Raw genomic sequence first — 17,484 nt, forward strand, 5'->3', positions numbered from 1 at the left:
ATTCCGCAGGAAGCGCAGAATGGCTCAAAAGCGCGCTGTTACACGTTCACAGAACATACACCCGAGTTAAATGCGGTGTTTACACAGCTTAGACAGTTTTTTTTTTTCACATAAATGCCGCACATTTTAAATATTTAACGATTTCATTTTTGTATGCACCATGTTTAGAACAAGGTGTAAATTAGAATCTCAGGCGCCTTGCCCCACTTGGACCTTGGGAAAGCCACAAATTGCTCCTCGGCACGTGGCGGTGAAGGCTTTTTAACCATAATTCACCACGCTGGTCATTGTGGGTGGGCGAACGAAGAAAGAGGGGGTGGAAGGTGCAGGACCAGTTCATACGTGACTCGCCACCGATGGTGGCTGAGCCTGTGAATCGAACTCAGGTCCGCCAGGCTCGCAGGGTAAGCAGCAGTTCCCTTACCACTGCGCCACCACTCTACCCTCGGTGTAGAGATAATGCACCGCGATTTGGATGCACGAGAGCGTGCTCATGCGGCGGCATCTCGAGACGCCGTAGAGAGGAGTCACGCTCATCTCGAGAGCCACGGGGGGGGGGGGGCGGTGGGAAGGTTATTTTTCATCGGGGAATGCGGCGGGTCAGAGACGACGTGACAGGAGGAGAAGCCGCCCGAGAGAGAGAGAGAGACAGCCTCAGGCAGAGGACGAGTCGAGCGTCCAAAGCCAGGGCTCTCTTGCGGAGCAGGGGGCAGGATCTCTGCAGTCAAGACCAGCGCTGCCCAAAGGTTCTTGGAGGCCAGGGCTTGAATACGAGAATACCAGGTGAGCCCTCATTCATCAGAGACAAAAACAGGCCCATTGTGGGGCCCTCTTTTGTGTGTGGCGGGGGGGTATTGCCCTTTGACCCCCCGCCCCAGGAGAGCAGGGTGGACGGAGCCACCCCAAAATAGAACCAAGATCGATTGAGCGTTTTCAGCAATGGCCGTTGATACTCAGAATAAGAATCTTGATATAGACTTGGAGGAGGAATCCGATAAGCTATGGAGAGAATTTTTCACAGATGTCCAGGTTTGGGGCGGGTCAGCGAGCCACACCGACGAATAATACAACAGCGCGATTGGAGTGCAAAATGGAGAAAAGGTAAGCAAGTCACGAAACAATTTTAATGAACTAAATTATATCAGTGCAAATTGCATGAGTACATGAATTCCTGCACATTTGTGAACACCAAATGCAAGATAAGGCAAGGCAACAACACAGCACAAAAACAACAACAACAGTGCCAGACCACACACAAAGACAACAATAACACAGCCCCTCAACGAAATGCACATTCAAATTGAACTTATCCATTAGGGTGGAAGCGCTCGTGAAGGGGAGGAGGCGCCTGTGTCGAATGTCAATCGACTCTTTGTACCGAGACGGGATTTGAGTGAGACCACGTTTCGAGTCCACAATCTCCAAGCGAGATGTGGGTTAGTCGAGAAAAAAAATACAAAAGCAGTCACGGCAAATGACAACAACAGAAAACCCGTTGAGCTCTACAAGTTATACCGGCGATTTGTACGGTCGAAAAATGCAAGACAATTGTTTATGATGAAAGGAAGATACGGACTCTGGTGAGGTGATGAGTCAAGTGTATTGTGGACCACCGACTCACCTGCGAATGTGCCCGGCGTGAGAAAGAGACGCGGCGTTGTTGCAGGTTCGCAAAGCATCGCGAATGAGGGAGCATTGTCCAAAAAAATCTCGTCTTTAATTCTCGCACAAAGCAACTGTTGTGGCACACGGGACGCTACGGTGCGCGCAGTGGCTCACATTGACAACCACGGCAGCTGTTTAATGCCACCGCTGAGTTAAACGTATTGCGATATTACGTGGCGAAATCGCGCTTTGCATTGAATTATGCGGTGGTGATGGAAATGGTAAACAACCCCCCTCCCCCCACCCCGCGCGCCACTCGAACAAGTGCTGTGTGATGTAGAGGAACATGCCAAACGTCCAGTAACAAACGGCGGTGACAGGGAGAGAGGAGCAGCCTGAGATCATTGAGACTTTTCGGCAGCATCCGCCGCAACCCCAAGGAACTTGTTTTTTTTTTCTTTACAAAATTTATTTTATTCACGAAACTATATCAGGTACACAACGCAGAGGACACCAGCGCAGACAACACATTGCGGATTGTAGTACTATGGTAACCTGCCCAAACCGCACGTTTCAATCAACTCTACAACCCCCTGGTGTCTTCCTAAGCTCTGATAACCCTGGAGAAGAAGATTCAAATGGAAGGGGGTGGGGAAGAGAGAGGGAAAGGGGGGGTGAGTGTCTCATTGCCCAAATCGATGCTCTTAAGAATCAGTCCCAAGGAACTTTCAAACTTTTCATGCGGAGTGAGGAGGGATGTATCGTCACCAACGTGTTTGCAACAGAGATGAGATGAAGGTGAGGAGGGAGCGGGCAGTAGAGGTGAGCTGGAATAGTCGACGTAGCGAGGGGCTTGAGAGGGGCTGGGGTGACATCGAGGGACAGGGTGGGCGACTCGTGGGGTAGTGGGGGGGGGGGAGACCTTACACGGACTCAGCTCAACGTAACCATCGGCATCGTTCTCGAGAATATAAATAACACAAACAAATACGCAGACGTCACTCTGCCGATGAGACGCTGTGTGTCGAAACCGGTCCAGAGTTGTGCTTGTCTTGACACAATGCTGCTGAAATCATCGCACTCCCAGAGGGCAGTGCGGCCGATGCGTTGTGTAAGCAACGCGTTCGTTGTTTGTGGAGGGAGACATGTATGAAACATTCCGTCCGCTTATGTGTGTTGGTACATTGAGCACAAGTGCAGGAGGGAGACTTGGGCGGCCTAACCCCAGAGCAATGTGGCCATAAGAATAATAACTGTAGCTATGACAATACTTCGAATAAACCCGACGTGGCTTGACTCGGCGAGGTCAACCTATCGGCGTGGTCACCCTATCGGCGAGGTCACCCTATCAGCGAGGTCACCCTATCAACGAGGTCACCCTATCAGCGAGGTCACCCTATCAGCGAGGTCACCCTATCAACGAGGTCACCCTATCAGCGTGGTCACCCTATCAGCGAGGTCACCCTATCAGCGTGGTCACCCTATCAGCGAGGTCACCCTATCAACGAGGTCACCCTATCAGCGAGGTCACCCTATCAACGAGGTCACCCTATCAACGAGGTCACCCTATCAGCGAGGTCACCCTATCAACGAGGTCACCCTATCAACGAGGTCACCCTATCGGCGTGGTCACCCTATCAGCGAGGTCACCCTATCAGCGTGGTCACCCTATCAGCGAGGTCACCCTATCAACGAGGTCACCCTATCAGCGAGGTCACCCTATCAACGAGGTCACCCTATCAACGTGGTCACCCTATCGGCGTGGTCACCCTATCAACGAGGTCATCCTATCAGCGAGGTCACCCTATCAGCTTGGTCACCCTATCAACGAGGTCACCTTATCAACGAGGTCACCCTATCAGCGAGGTCAACCTAGGGGCGAGGTCACCCTATCAGCGAGGTCACCCTATCAACGAGGTCACCCTATCAGCGAGGTCACCCTATCAACGAGGTCACCCTATCGGCGTGGTCACCCTATCAACGAGGTCACCCTATCAGCGAGGTCACCCTATCAACGAGGTCACCCTATCAGTGTGGTCACCCTATCGGCGTGGTCACCCTATCAGCGAGGTCACCCTATCAGCGAGGTCACCCTATCGGCGTGGTCACCCTATCAGCGAGGTCACCCTATCAACGAGGTCACCCTATCAGCGAGGTCACCCTATCAACGAGGTCACCCTATCAACGTGGTCACCCTATCGGCGTGGTCACCCTATCAACGAGGTCACCCTATCAGCGAGGTCACCCTATCAGCTTGGTCACCCTATCAACGAGGTCACCTTATCAACGAGGTCACCCTATCAGCGAGGTCAACCTAGGGGCGAGGTCACCCTATCAGCGAGGTCACCCTATCAACGAGGTCACCCTATCAGCGAGGTCACCCTATCAACGAGGTCACCCTATCGGCGTGGTCACCCTATCAACGAGGTCACCCTATCAGCGAGGTCACCCTATCAACGAGGTCACCCTATCAGTGTGGTCACCCTATCGGCGTGGTCACCCTATCAGCGAGGTCACCCTATCAGCGAGGTCACCCTATCGGCGTGGTCACCCTATCAGCGAGGTCACCCTATCAACGAGGTCACCCTATCAGCGAGGTCACCCTATCAACGAGGTCACCCTATCAACGTGGTCACCCTATCGGCGTGGTCACCCTATCAACGAGGTCATCCTATCAGCGAGGTCACCCTATCAGCTTGGTCACCCTATCAACGAGGTCACCTTATCAACGAGGTCACCCTATCAGCGAGGTCAACCTAGGGGCGAGGTCACCCTATCAGCGAGGTCACCCTATCAACGAGGTCACCCTATCAGCGAGGTCACCCTATCAACGAGGTCACCCTATCGGCGTGGTCACCCTATCAACGAGGTCACCCTATCAGCGAGGTCACCCTATCAACGAGGTCACCCTATCAGTGTGGTCACCCTATCGGCGTGGTCACCCTATCAGCGAGGTCACCCTATCAGCGAGGTCACCCTATCGGCGTGGTCACCCTATCAGCGAGGTCACCCTATCAGCGAGGTCACCATATCAGCTTGGTCACCCTATCAACGAGGTCACCGTATCAACGAGGTCACCTTATCAGCGAGGTCAACCTAGGGGCGAGGTCACCCTATCAGCGAGGTCACCCTATCAACGAGGTCACCCTATCAACGAGGTCACCCTATCGGCGTGGTCACCCTATCAACGAGGTCACCCTTTCAGCGAGGTCACCCTATCAACGAGGTCACCCTATCAACGAGGTCACCCTATCAGCGAGGTCACCCTATTAACGAGGTCACCCTATCAGTGTGGTCACCCTATCAACAAGGTCACCCTATCAACGAGGTCACCCTATCAACGAGGTCACCCTATCAGTGTGGTCACCCTATCGGCGTGGTCACCCTATCAGCGAGGTCACCCTATCAGCGAGGTCACCCTATCGGCGTGGTCACCCTATCAGCGAGGTCACCCTATCAGCGAGGTCGTCCTATCAGCGAGGTCACCCTATCAGCGAGGTCACCCTATCAACGAGGTCACCCTATCAGCGAGGTCACCCTATCGTCGAGGTCACCCTATTAGCGAGGTCAACCTAGGGGCGTGGACCGGGTGCGGCGCTCGCTCCTCGCCGCGCGAGGCCACCACGACACCGTCCCGCGGACAGTCTCCGACTCGTCCGTGATGAATGGAAGGCTTTTGGAGCTTTCACCGTTTGAGTCGATAGTTGATAAATTGTCTCCCATCGATTGGGAGGGGTGTCCGTGGCTCGGCGAGTGTGTTTCTCCCCCCCCACTTCCAGCTGGGCGATAAGGTCACGCCGGCCCCGACAGACGACACGCGCCTCGAAATGTTTGTCGCGGCTGGCTCTGAATGCTTCGGGCTTCTGAGCTTCCTGCCCGGATGAAAGAAAGGACATTCGACGATTTTTTTTTTGGGGGGGTGGGGAGTTGGGGAACCGTTTATAGGTCGCCTCAAAGTGTCGATAGAAGTAAAATGTGCTCATGGCTCCTCTTGTCTAATTCCCTGCCCGCAAAAGGTCAACGCGCTCGGCGCATCAGCTGTCGCTCGCTCGGATTGAGTGCGGCAGGGAAGCTGCTGCTGCTGCTACTACTGCTGCTAATGCTACTGCTGCAACTGCTGGTGCTGCTACTCCTGCTGCTAATGTTGCTCCAACTCCTGCTGCTACTGCTGCTGTTGCCGCTGCTCCTGCTGCTACTGCCGCTACTGCCGCTGCTGCTGCTCCTGCTGCCGCTGCTCCTGCCGATACTGCTTCTACTGCTGCTATGGGTGCTCTTGCTGCTACTGTTGCTGCTCCTACTGCTGCTATTGCTGCTACTGCCGCTGCTATTGTTGCTGCTCCTGCTACTGCTGCTGCTGCTCCTGCTGCTATTGCTGCTGCTCCTGCTGCTGCTGCTGCTGCTCCTGCTGCTTCTGCCGCTGCTATTGTTGCTGCTCCTGCTACTACTGCTGCAAATGCTGCTGCTGCTGGGGCTGCGATGGTTCGCACGCTGCATGTGCAAGCCCGCTGTCGCCGCTTGGGTTCGATCTTCCGGCGCGGCAGGCGAAACAATAAGACTCAAGTTTCTCAAATCGTCGGGCCTCTCCCTACCCAGCAGTATAAACTCAAATCATGAATAGATTTAGAATCCTACAGCGTGAGGAATTAACGAAGGCGCTGCCATTTCACAGACCACGTGGTGGGGAAAAGTGTGGGACATTCCCATCGTTTTCCAATACGTTTGGCTTAGCGTGGAGGAGTGGCCTAAACTGCTCTCTCTCTCTCCCTCGAGGGCCTTTCTGTCGATCCCTCTAGCCAAGCAGTGGCGTAGAGCGAGCGATTTCAGGGCTGCGCCTTTACCTGTAATGTGTGCGCGCCGTCGCGACCAGCACGTGTTGAGAGCCACCGAGCAGCCTCGTGCAACTCGGGGCTGCTCGCGTGGCACTGCCAGCCTGTGGACAAATAGGCGAAACTAAATCACAACATTGAGGGCTCATTTACCCACCGGCTAAACATTTTCTTCAGCGAGATGCAGCTGGCGGGGCGCGCCGGGAGGCAACGAGGCGGGTGGTGAATCGCGGCACCGGGAGGCAGAGCGGTCTGCCCCGCCAGTTGCCTTTAATTGGCGCCCGAATATAACATCAATATTCAGATCCACGTTGGAGGATGCAGCCCCCCCCTTCCTCCGCCCCCCCCCCCCCCCAGCCTGCAGCCGCTGCAAGGTGGCGCTTCAGCCTTCATCATCGTCATCATTAACCTGCGCCACTGCCGAGCGGCCGCGGGTATTTGCTAAGACGGATTGCGGCTATTTTTTTTTTTTGGAATTGGTCCGGTCAATTATTTCAGTTGTTTATAGAAGGTGGATGGGTGGAGGTGGTGGCGGGGCAGTTGTTGCTGCCCGTTTCGAGAGGATCATTTGCACAATTCCATCAAAACAAAACGAGTGGAGGAGTCACGGGAGCTTTGGAATCGTTCGGCTATTAAACGCGGGGCGACGGGTATCGCTCGAACCGCGATGCTCGTCGCTTGGACTGTCTCGGAGCGTCTCGCAGCAGATTCTGATGGAATTTTCTACGGCGTGAACGCGTCGATGATCGCGTTGGACGCGAAGTCGCGACCGAAACCATTCGTTTGGCTGCGTCTCCCGTGCGCGATGCTCGCCGCATGGACATGCAGGCGGTAGGGGCAAGTGCTGTTCGCGCGCCTCTGTGAGGGCCGGCACGGCACACGAGGGCGGTGAGTGAGCAGCACCGCGCCCAGCCGCCTTTGTCTCCCCAGTGGCGATGTTTACACACCGCACCCGGTAATTGTTTTTTGAGGTTGACTCGTCCTTGCGGAGGCACCGGGACCGGTTCAGAAAATCGTCACCGCTGTTGGCCCTGAGCGGGGATCGAACTCGGGTCGGCGAGTTCGTGGCGCAACCTACAAAGACAAAAAGATCCCCCGTATAGCCTTAACAAACTGTAGGGGCAAGTGCTGTTAGCGAGCACCTATGAAGGCCGGAACGGTACACGAAGGGGTGGGTTGCCAGCACCACGCCCGACCGCCTTTGTCTCCCCAGTGGCGATGTTTACACACCGCACCAGGTATTCATTTAAGGCTGAGTCGATCTAGGGGAGGCCCAGTACCGGTTCAAATAATCGTCACTGGTGTTGGCCGAGAGCGGGAATCGAACCCGGGTCGCCAGGTTCAGAGCGCAGCGCGCTAACCGCTAACTACCACTCCCCATGAACGCAAAGGCACACACACACGTTCACGCAGAGCGCAATGAGTGCAACGCGGACACAACTCGATTTATTTCCACCGTGATGCGTCGACCTCGAGTACAAACGGCAACAAACTGTACGCCTTGTTAGAAATAATTGAATCCAATAGGCCCTGCGTGTAAGGGCCGCCGTAATTGGCCGAGATGAGCCCCGATTTGTGATAAGGGCTGACAGCTGTCGTCAATGGGCAGTCGAGATCTGGGACCGATATTCCCGGAATCGTTTTTTTTTTCCTTATCGCCCCTCGGCTACAGAACCGCTGGGCTCGAGCAATTTGAGAGTGCCGGTGCGAAAATTGAGATGCGAGGCAAGTTAGGAGCACTGGCCTGCGGCAGATGCACTCATTTAAAACCCACACCTATTTAAGCTGAAGCGATAAATCTGCGTCAATTGCCGTCGATTCTCCGGGGAAGCAACCGGATATCAAATACTTTGACTTGGGTTGCACGAGGCTATGAATAAGGCACTCTATTCGCCTGAGTGGGCGTGTAGATCGCAGCGGTATCTTCGGACGGTCAACAGAGCCCTCGTTGGAAGGCGACGTCTTGATGTGTGATTCGTTGCGACCACCAAACGTTGCCAGTAACGAATAAATGTAACAGCCTGCGCAAGTGTCCGCTGTGTTTGCGCCGCGTTAGCTGTGAGCGCGATGTTGTGTGCTGCTGCTTCTGTTGCTGCAGTGATCGTACGTGTGGGGCCATAAATGATTGTAATTGGTAACATGTAAGCTCTAGATGGTCTGATTCACCATTGATGCAAGCCAACTGTACAACATAAGCAGGATTTGTTGGCGTTTTGGGGGGGGGCATAGAATATATCTACGTTTTATTTTTATTTTAAAAGACGACGTTATACATTCAACTCGCAGGTTATTTAGAAGCACAAAGTGGAGGCTGGGTGGGTGGGTGGGGGGCTTGTTTCTGGCTCTCGTCTGGCCAGGTGGCTGACTGGTGTGACGGTGTGACGGTGTGGCGGTCCAGCGTTGCGGCGGTGCGGCGGCCCGGTTTTCATGTCCAGGGTTCGCTGCGGGCGACGGCGGCTGCGAAGCTCAGAGGAGGACGACGCACCGTCCAGAAGCGATCCACCAGCCGCCCCTCCACCCCCTCCCTGCCCCTAACGACGCCCACCCTGGCCCCGAGTGCTCACTGCCGCTGGCAGTTTCAAATTTAGCGTTGGGTTACCAATTCGCGTTTCACCCCACGGTTGTTTCTGTTCAAAGAGGACATTGGAGTTTTTTTGTGACGCTTAGAGACACCGGTCGGCTTAATTGTATTGTCCTCGGCCAAGTTCAATCCACTGCTCGACTGAGGGCGACTAAAAGCCACTGCCACGCTCGTATGGACCTGCGCTGTAATAGTGCACGTCGCACCTTGGCCACGGCTAAAACTAAATGACAACCCTTTGTCAGTCCACTGCTGGATGAAAACCTCACCACGCTGTGCCGGCAATGGGAGTTGTTGCCATACTTCGCCACACTGCCATTGCACTAAACATCGCAGCACCGCTCCGCCAAATACTTACGTAGATGAATGTAGGTTTATTCGTGGTTAATTGTCCGTTTGTTACTGCATTTTTTAATAACAATGATAAATACATATGCAAGTTAATACGTAAAAAAAGTTGACATTTGACGTGCCGCTTATGACAGATTGGACCACGAGGTGCTCTGGGGCATAAGGGAATGTAGCAAAAAAAAATCAATCACTGCTCGAGTCCTACTGTCAGATTTTTTCTACAACCATTAAAATTAATACACGCATGTTCTTTCACCGAGCGTGCGGTTTGTATTTGAATTGGCTTAAATATTGAACGAGGGAATAATACAGCCAAAGTGGAGCGCTAAATTTGTACCAAAAGCAAAACCCAGAGGGCCTTCATTTAGTGGGAGCCCGACGGGGCCACGAGTCGAGTGCGAGAGGGGTTGGTGGTGCCGGTGCTTGTGGACGAGAGAAGAGGGCCCGAGTCGCGACAAATCTCTCCGAAGGCCGAGCCACCAGCGGTCCTCCGACCAAATCAGCCGGAATGCCGCCAGATCTTGTCGGATCTCAAAAAGCTAACCAGAGCTGAGCCTGGAAAGCACTTTGACGGGTGATCACCACCACCGTCACCACATAAAACGGGTGTTGTATGATGCTGCTGCTGCGTTGTGTTGTTAGCAAAATCCATTGTTGTACTGTACTAGTATTTCCACAGGTCAACCGCCGTGGACTTCCCCACGAAGCGGAACTTGTTTTTTGATCGATTCCGGAGAGATGACTGGCCGCGTGAACCCACAACCGGGAATTTGAAGTCGCGACCTTCGAGATCGCGAGCCGTACAACCGAGCCCCTCCTTCCCCACTTACCACAGAGTTTCGAATACCACTGGGGTGGGTTGTCCCCCCCTCCCCACACCCCCTCCCACCACCGGCGATGGAGGCGTCCCTTGCTGCGTCCCCGCTCTCAGCCCCTCGCTGCTGCTGCTGCTGCTGCCGCGTGGCCAAAAGCGACGATGTCCCTGCGCAGGCCATTTCCGGCGGGGTAGGGGGTGAGTCACGTCTGTTGAGAAGCCTCCTCCGAGGGAGTGAGCTGGGGGGCCCCTTCCTACAGCCCTTCAGAAGCTCCCCGCCCCCCGAGAGGTTCGTGTTCATATCGATCATTGCCGTGGCTGTTATCCGTACATGTGCAAACCAATGTCGTTTCCAGCAGAATATCTAACACCTGTTGGGAAGTTCAGGAAGCGTTTCGTGCGACGTCTGTGTCGTTGCGCGCACCCAACACGTGCGCCGTCGCTCCCATTCGCTGGCGTTTAGAAATCCAAAACGTTGTGTAAATTACGAAAACCGATGAGGCGTGATGCGGACGAAATTTGTCCACAGTTGGCGCTCTGCTTCGCTGCTGCCTGCCCTGGACGGCCACGCTTTCGCAGCTCGAGTTGGTGGTCTCGGCAAGGCTGAGAATGTCGTGATCACGTGATACAAACACCGTGAAAGCCGTTTGGAACACCGCGAGCCGTTCGCACCGACGCACAAACAAAACCCCATTCCACACGTCCTGCGATGAGCAACGCGAATCTCTTCATGAAGACATCGTGTGTGGACATGTGGTGCAATTAAAACATTTTACGCTCGTATTTATAAATCTCACCCGCTAAAAACAGATCCGCAATTAAATGCACTCGGCGAACGCAGATGGCACCGCCTCAGTGCTAATTAACAGTGATGTTGCTGTAACAACAGTCAGATGTTGCGCCGTATAAAACTAATTACTTCCGTCTGGAAAAGCCCGAACGCTCTCGTGTGAGACGATACCCAGAGGTGTGGAGGACACACGAAGAAGCATACGTTAGTTCTAGATGTGAAGCTTTCGTGACTGCAAGGATTCATATTCTTAGGTTTTTTTCGGTAAAGTCACGTAGGTAAAAAAATTTAATTAAAATAAAAAAAAATAAAAAAAATAAACCACGACGTTTCGGAGGCAACACAAGCTTCCGTCTTCGGAAGTCACGTAGGTGAAAATTTAAATTAAAAAAAGTAAAATAAATAAATAAAATCACGACGTTTCGGAGGCAACACAAGCTTCCGAAGACGGAAGACGGAAGCTTGTGTTGCCTCCGAAACGTCGTGTTTTAATCATTATTTATTTATTTCACTTTCATAAATTTTTATTTTTACTTTTTACCTACGTGACTTTACCGACAAAACCTAAGAATAAGCATACGTTGGTTGATAGGGCATCGCGGGCCACGCCGTGTGTCGAACGACCCCTTCACTCCGCCGACGCCGGTCCCTGCACGCCGTTGCCTTGCTATGGCGACGACGTGGGGTAGGCTCGCCTCGCAGGTGACGGGTTTGCTCAAACGTTGCGAGACGCTGAGCTGCCACCGCCGAAAGCCTGGGTTCGAATCCAGTATCCACGTTTGGTCGACCACTGTGATGAAGCTGGGCTGTTTTGTGTAGTGAGTTCCTGGTCTCAAGAAGGGTCACCGACTCCTGCGCACACAAACCCCGTCACATTACAGTTGTTTCCACACTTAATTGGGCTAAATTCTAGCTCTAGAAATTGAAAATTGTCGTCCCCGCATGCCGCTGCCTCTACTCAGTGGACGAACGGGTGGGCGAGTGATGCCCTCCCTGCTATGTGGACCAGGGGTCACTAGGGCGGATCTCAGAGGTAACTCTATGATGTCCGCTTCCGTTCTCTAACATGGAGGGTCGCTCTGCTTTCGAAGAGTTCAAAATTGATTATCCGCGTTACGATGAAGCTGGGGAAATATTAAAACATAATAAATAAATACCTCCCCCCCCTCTTCCCTCCACTCTTGCCAAACGGGGTGCCTTCGTCTGCTCTTTCGTGCCATTTAATTAGATCGAAGTGCATTCCCCATTATTTTGATTGATTCATTGCCCAGTCGTGGCCGTTTAAGCATCGTCAAATGAGAGACGTTTACGCGGCACCGTTCGCTCACTCGAATTCTGAAGTGCATGGCTAAGCCACGGAAATCGCATTTAAAAGCGGCGGCTATTTTTGTAAACGAAGCACTTAAGCTTGATCCCTGGACAGGTCGGCGATTTAATAGCGTGCATTGTTCAGACAGTCACTCGTCGCGTTCGTATCTGAAACAGCGGCAATAACGCTGGGCGGCGCGACAGTTCTAAGCGCGCCACCATGTCACACTGACTCAGAATTCCGACACTTTGCCCGGACAGACGGATCAGTGGGAGCTTTGCCTGTAAGTGGCGCGTGGCGCGCAACGCTTCCCTCGCGTGCATTCAAGAGCCGTGACCTTTGCCCCTTAGACCCGCACGCGCCCCATCCCCACCCCAGACCTCTGTGCGCTGATATGTAAATGAAGGGTGGTTAGGGGCACTGCGCTCCGAGCCCGACCATCCGAGTTCAATGTCTGTCCAGCACGACGAGTGATATCTCAACCGGTCATTGGTACCTCGGCCTTCACCAACCTGCAATGACCGGCGTGGTGAGATATGTTCAAATAATTCGCAATGGCCGATTGTTGTGTGGAAAGGTCTTCATCCAGCACCGACTGGACACAGGGCTGTGTGCTGTTGTTGTTATAGTCTGCCATGCTCGTACTCTATATAATTTTATTACGACAATCAGACCTTCCTTATTCGTTTTTTTTGTTTAATAAGAGGTCCATATCCAAGTCTCGCAAGAAAAAACACTATCGTCTCTCGTCAACACAATCAACCACCACCGCACCCCAACCACCACCGCACCCCAACCACCACCACCGCCACCCAAACGTGAGCATTAAACACTGAACGTTATTCGAAAAACAATACACATCGGACCCGGGCGATCGACTGCACAGATTGCAGGGCAGCTTGCTTTTGTTTAATGTGTAAAATACCCGCAATAGCCCAGCAATCAGGGGGGGTGGCGGGGGGGGCGGCTCCACGTGGCACTGAACCCGCTACGTTGCCAGTCGCGTTTGCGCTGCAAAACCACGAGCCGCGTGACTTCAAACGACTTGGGCGTTCATCTCTTCTCATGTCGTCTTCCCCCCTCACCACCACCACCTCCGCACAGGTAGTTGTCGTGCAGCTCTCGGTCCGCTGCGCTGGCACGACAGTGGATGTAATAGAACAATGCCAGGCGGAGTTTTGTGGCCGCGTGCTGTTGCCTTTGTTGTCCCTGGCAGTCGAATGTGTAGCAGGGAAAACGAGTGCGCGCCAATGTCTCCCCTTTTCGCTGATTCCGCGATGGTTGTTTTGTGTGTGTGTGGTTTTTTTGTTAGGGGTTCGGCTGGAAGGAGCCAATTTCGCGGAGCGTGATGAACGGTGGCAATTCTTATCAGCCGACGGTTACAACATCTTGGTAAATTGCCCCCCCCCCACCTCCGTCGTTTCAGAGAACAATTGCTCAAAGCCCGTGAAGAATGATCGCGGCGGCGCGCGTTCTAGCGGCGACTTGCTGCTAGACCGAGAGACAGAAACGGGAACGCGCGGATGAGAGAACACACGCATGGCAAAGACACCACTCAAATAATGATGAAATAAAAGTGAGTGGACCTGGGCAGCGCACGTTGGAGCTACGACGGACGATGGCCGACGGTCAAGAATAATGACAGCCAGGAGATGGAACGCGTCCAAGGGGCCCCTCGACCGCGGAGATGGAGCGATGTAAATGTGCTCGCGTGCTTGTGTTCGGCGGACAAACTCGTCGCAGGATCGCGAGAGGTGTTGACGTCTTGGAGAGAGGCCTTCATCCAGCAGTGGATGGACCACGCCTGTTGGTGATGATGATCAATTTCGATTTAAAGCTTTCGTGACTGCAGGGATTCCTCTTCTTGGTTCTTTCGGTAAAGTCACGTAGAATGGAAATAATAATAAGAACAGGTCTGTCGAGAAGACAGACCTGTTCTTCACCTGATGACAGCTGCTTGCGTTGTGGCCGAAACGTCGTGAGAATTATTTTACGTCGTGAGAATTATTTAATTTTTTATTATTTTATTATTTCTATTCTACGTGACTTTACCGAAAGAACCAAGAAGATGATGATCAAGTTGAAGGCCAAGTGCACCAAGCTGTCAGATGGCCTCGTCACGGGTGCAACTCGGTGCGCTGAATCCGGTAGAGCCTTGCTCTGGCTCCCACGTGGCTGCGGTGGTGCGTTGCCTGGGCGCAACGTCAACTAATGGGCGGATCGATGGCCACAAGAAGCCTGGCTGCGCTGCGCAAGAGGGCCCCGCGGACCTGGAATCGGAGCCAACGGCTCGCCCCCCTCCTTAATGAGCCGCGCGCCGCAATACAGACGGTGGCGGTGGGGGCTGGCGTGGGTCCGACTGCCAGAGCATGCGGAAACGCGGTGTTGTACCGCGGCTGTGTTGGCACGATAAAGAAGCTCCCGGCGACGTGCAGCGAAACGTCGGGCATCGCGGTGAACGACGCCCGCGGTACGAGCCGAGAGGACATCGGATAATTTGGGCAGAACAAGCGCGACAACTCACGCCAGCGACCAGTTTCATTTTCACGGAAATCGCTCCGGGCTGTCGGAGTTTCTCTCCTCCAGGCGCCGTCGCTGGCTCGCAGCGTCGTTCATCGATGGGTTTCGATCGCCCGCAGTCCCAAAGCCGGGTCCTCCTCCTCCTCCCACCTCTTCCTCCCACCTCCTCCTCCCTCCTTCTCCCTTCTAACTCCTCCTCCCTCCTCCTTCTTCCCCCTCCTCCCGCCTCCTCCTCCCCCCTCCTCATCCCTCCTCATCCCTCCTCCTCCCTCCTCCTCCTCCCTCCTCCTCCTCCCTCCTCCTCCTCCCTCCTCCTCCTCCCTCCTCCCTCCTCCTTCCTCCTCCTCCCTCCTCCTACCGCCTCCTCCTCCCAACCAAACGCCCTCGAGGCCATCGCGCAACATAGCCGCCTGCAGCTGCTTTGTCCACATCTGAGCGAGTGGACGTGCGAATTTAATAAAAAAAATAAGCCAGAGATCGCAACAACCAATTCACAGTTCGAAATTGTGCGCCGTATAATAAAACACGTGGCGACGAATCGCCAAGCAGATCGGTGCTTACAAGTGTCAGTCTCCACTGTAAGCAACCGGTTGCGCAACTGCTCGCAACTGGTTGTAGAAACGTCCTCGTATGCGTGTGTGTGTGTTTTTTTTTTATCCGAGTCCGATTCTGTCGCATGCAACTTGTTGCTTAATTAAACGAACACAACAGTTTACGCAACTCCTCTGACGATGCATGTCATTAATGAGTTGTTGCTTGACAGTGCCCCTGCTGCTTCCGGCAAGACGAGGGGGTCTCTTCGCGACTCCTCACGGCTACCGATTTCCAATTCTCACCCGCGCCTGTTCGCCCCGCACAATAATTCAATTTTAATTAAAAAAAAGTAATTCACTTTCTTTTGAGGCTTCAAAAAAAACACACACACACACGCACCCGTAAAGTCGCTTTCCAATTAATAGCGCCAATTAGATATCCGCGCGCAGAGAGGACGGCACGGGCAGGGCGTCTCTCAATGCTGGCGCGAGATAATGACGAGCGCGCCTGTTAATTACACGCGACTAATTGGTGTCGTCTAATTACACGGCTAACTACTGCCAGCCCTGATGTTGCTCAGATTAATGAGCTGAGAGAACCAAAAGCAAAAACACGATTAATCTTGAAAGAAGGTGATGGCTCTTGGATGGGAGACGTCAAAAAACGGATCCAACTTTAATATTTCCCTCCAATGTTTTTCAAATTTGTGCGTTTGTTTTCCAACGGCTTGGGGGCTGGAGGGGGGGGTGGGGTGGCAGGTTGCTCTGTGGGCCCCTTCCACATGGGAAGGAGGGTGGTGGGCACCCCCGGCCGGTGGGGGAGGGGGGATGGCACGACCGCCCCGGGGCGATCGGTCCCCGCGACCCCAATCGATCTCTGGCAATCATCGCGCGGCAGCTCTGTCCACATGTGAGCGGGGCAGAACCTCTATTCTTGAGACAGTTTTTTGCCCAACAAGGAAATCGGACGGCGCTTTCCAGGATGGCGGTGATCGATCACAGCTCCCGCCAATAAGAAGCCCGCAATGGAATGCGTCCCTACGAGTCGAGCGAACAGAGTCCGCAATCCGCGGTGAGCAAGCGGTTGCGCAACTGCTTGCGGGGACGTCCACGTGCAATCGATTTCAGTTGCGTGCGACCCAGTTGAGTGCAACTGATTTCCCAGGTGTGCAACCCCGGGTTCCGGAACCAGCGTTGCTTTTGGAGCAGCTGGTGCCCCAGGGAGCGGGGAGTCGTGCCTGCCTCGCTGCCCTCTCACGCGACTCCGAACGCAGTCGCGTGAGCCAGTGTTGCCAACTAGCGACAAGAAGTCGTGAAGTCGGACTTGTTCGACGAATGAAAAAAAATTGTCACCGAACGATCGACGAATTGTTAGCCGCACGCGGAGTCGGCTCTGAAATCGCCCTCATGGGTCGGTCTCAGAAAGCCGTTCTGGGCATGTCGCTGGCAACATGTTGCCTCTCGGGAAATCGCTAAAATCGCTCGATCTGGTGACGAACTCGCAGAGTTGTGAACATTGGCGACAGTGGCGCATGCGTGTGCTATGTATATATGCATAATAGGTGCTCGCTAATAGCACCTTAGCCCAACAGTTAAAGGCTATACAGGGGGGATCGTTGTCTTCGTGTGTGTGTGTGTGCGTGTTACGCGTGGCACCGGTGGTAATAATGACGGAGAGAAGTATTTACATCGAGTTTACTTCACTTTGTACACCAAGGAAGTTACCACCATCGCTCCAAAAGAACCAACATTCAAGCACTGACCGCAACACGCGAACTGATTAATCCACTTTTAAAAAGCACCATATGTACACCTGGCCCCGTGTTGACATAATGTACACGACAGTGGGTCCACATCTCTTTACCGAAACACAATAGGGTCAATTTAATGACTCGCACATTCTACCTTCGCGGGGAGTAGAATACAAAACGAAATCGCAGCCGCTCCTTCCCCTCTTGGCAGTTGACAAATATATAGCACTTGAGTAAACTGCAAGATTGAAAATATAAATTAAGTAGTCGATCAACTCATCCCATTTAGCGATGCTCGTAGCGAGGCTGCAAAGCAGCAAGTAGCGGACTGCCTCCCGGAATCACACAAATAGAACGGTAAGGGGCATCAGACTGTCCCAAGCTCCCTCCTCCCTTAGCCCCAT

This window comes from Lampetra planeri, chromosome 30 (assembly GCF_965212315.1).
Source record: "Lampetra planeri chromosome 30, kcLamPlan1.2.h2, whole genome shotgun sequence".
Classification (NCBI taxonomy): domain Eukaryota; kingdom Metazoa; phylum Chordata; class Hyperoartia; order Petromyzontiformes; family Petromyzontidae; genus Lampetra; species Lampetra planeri.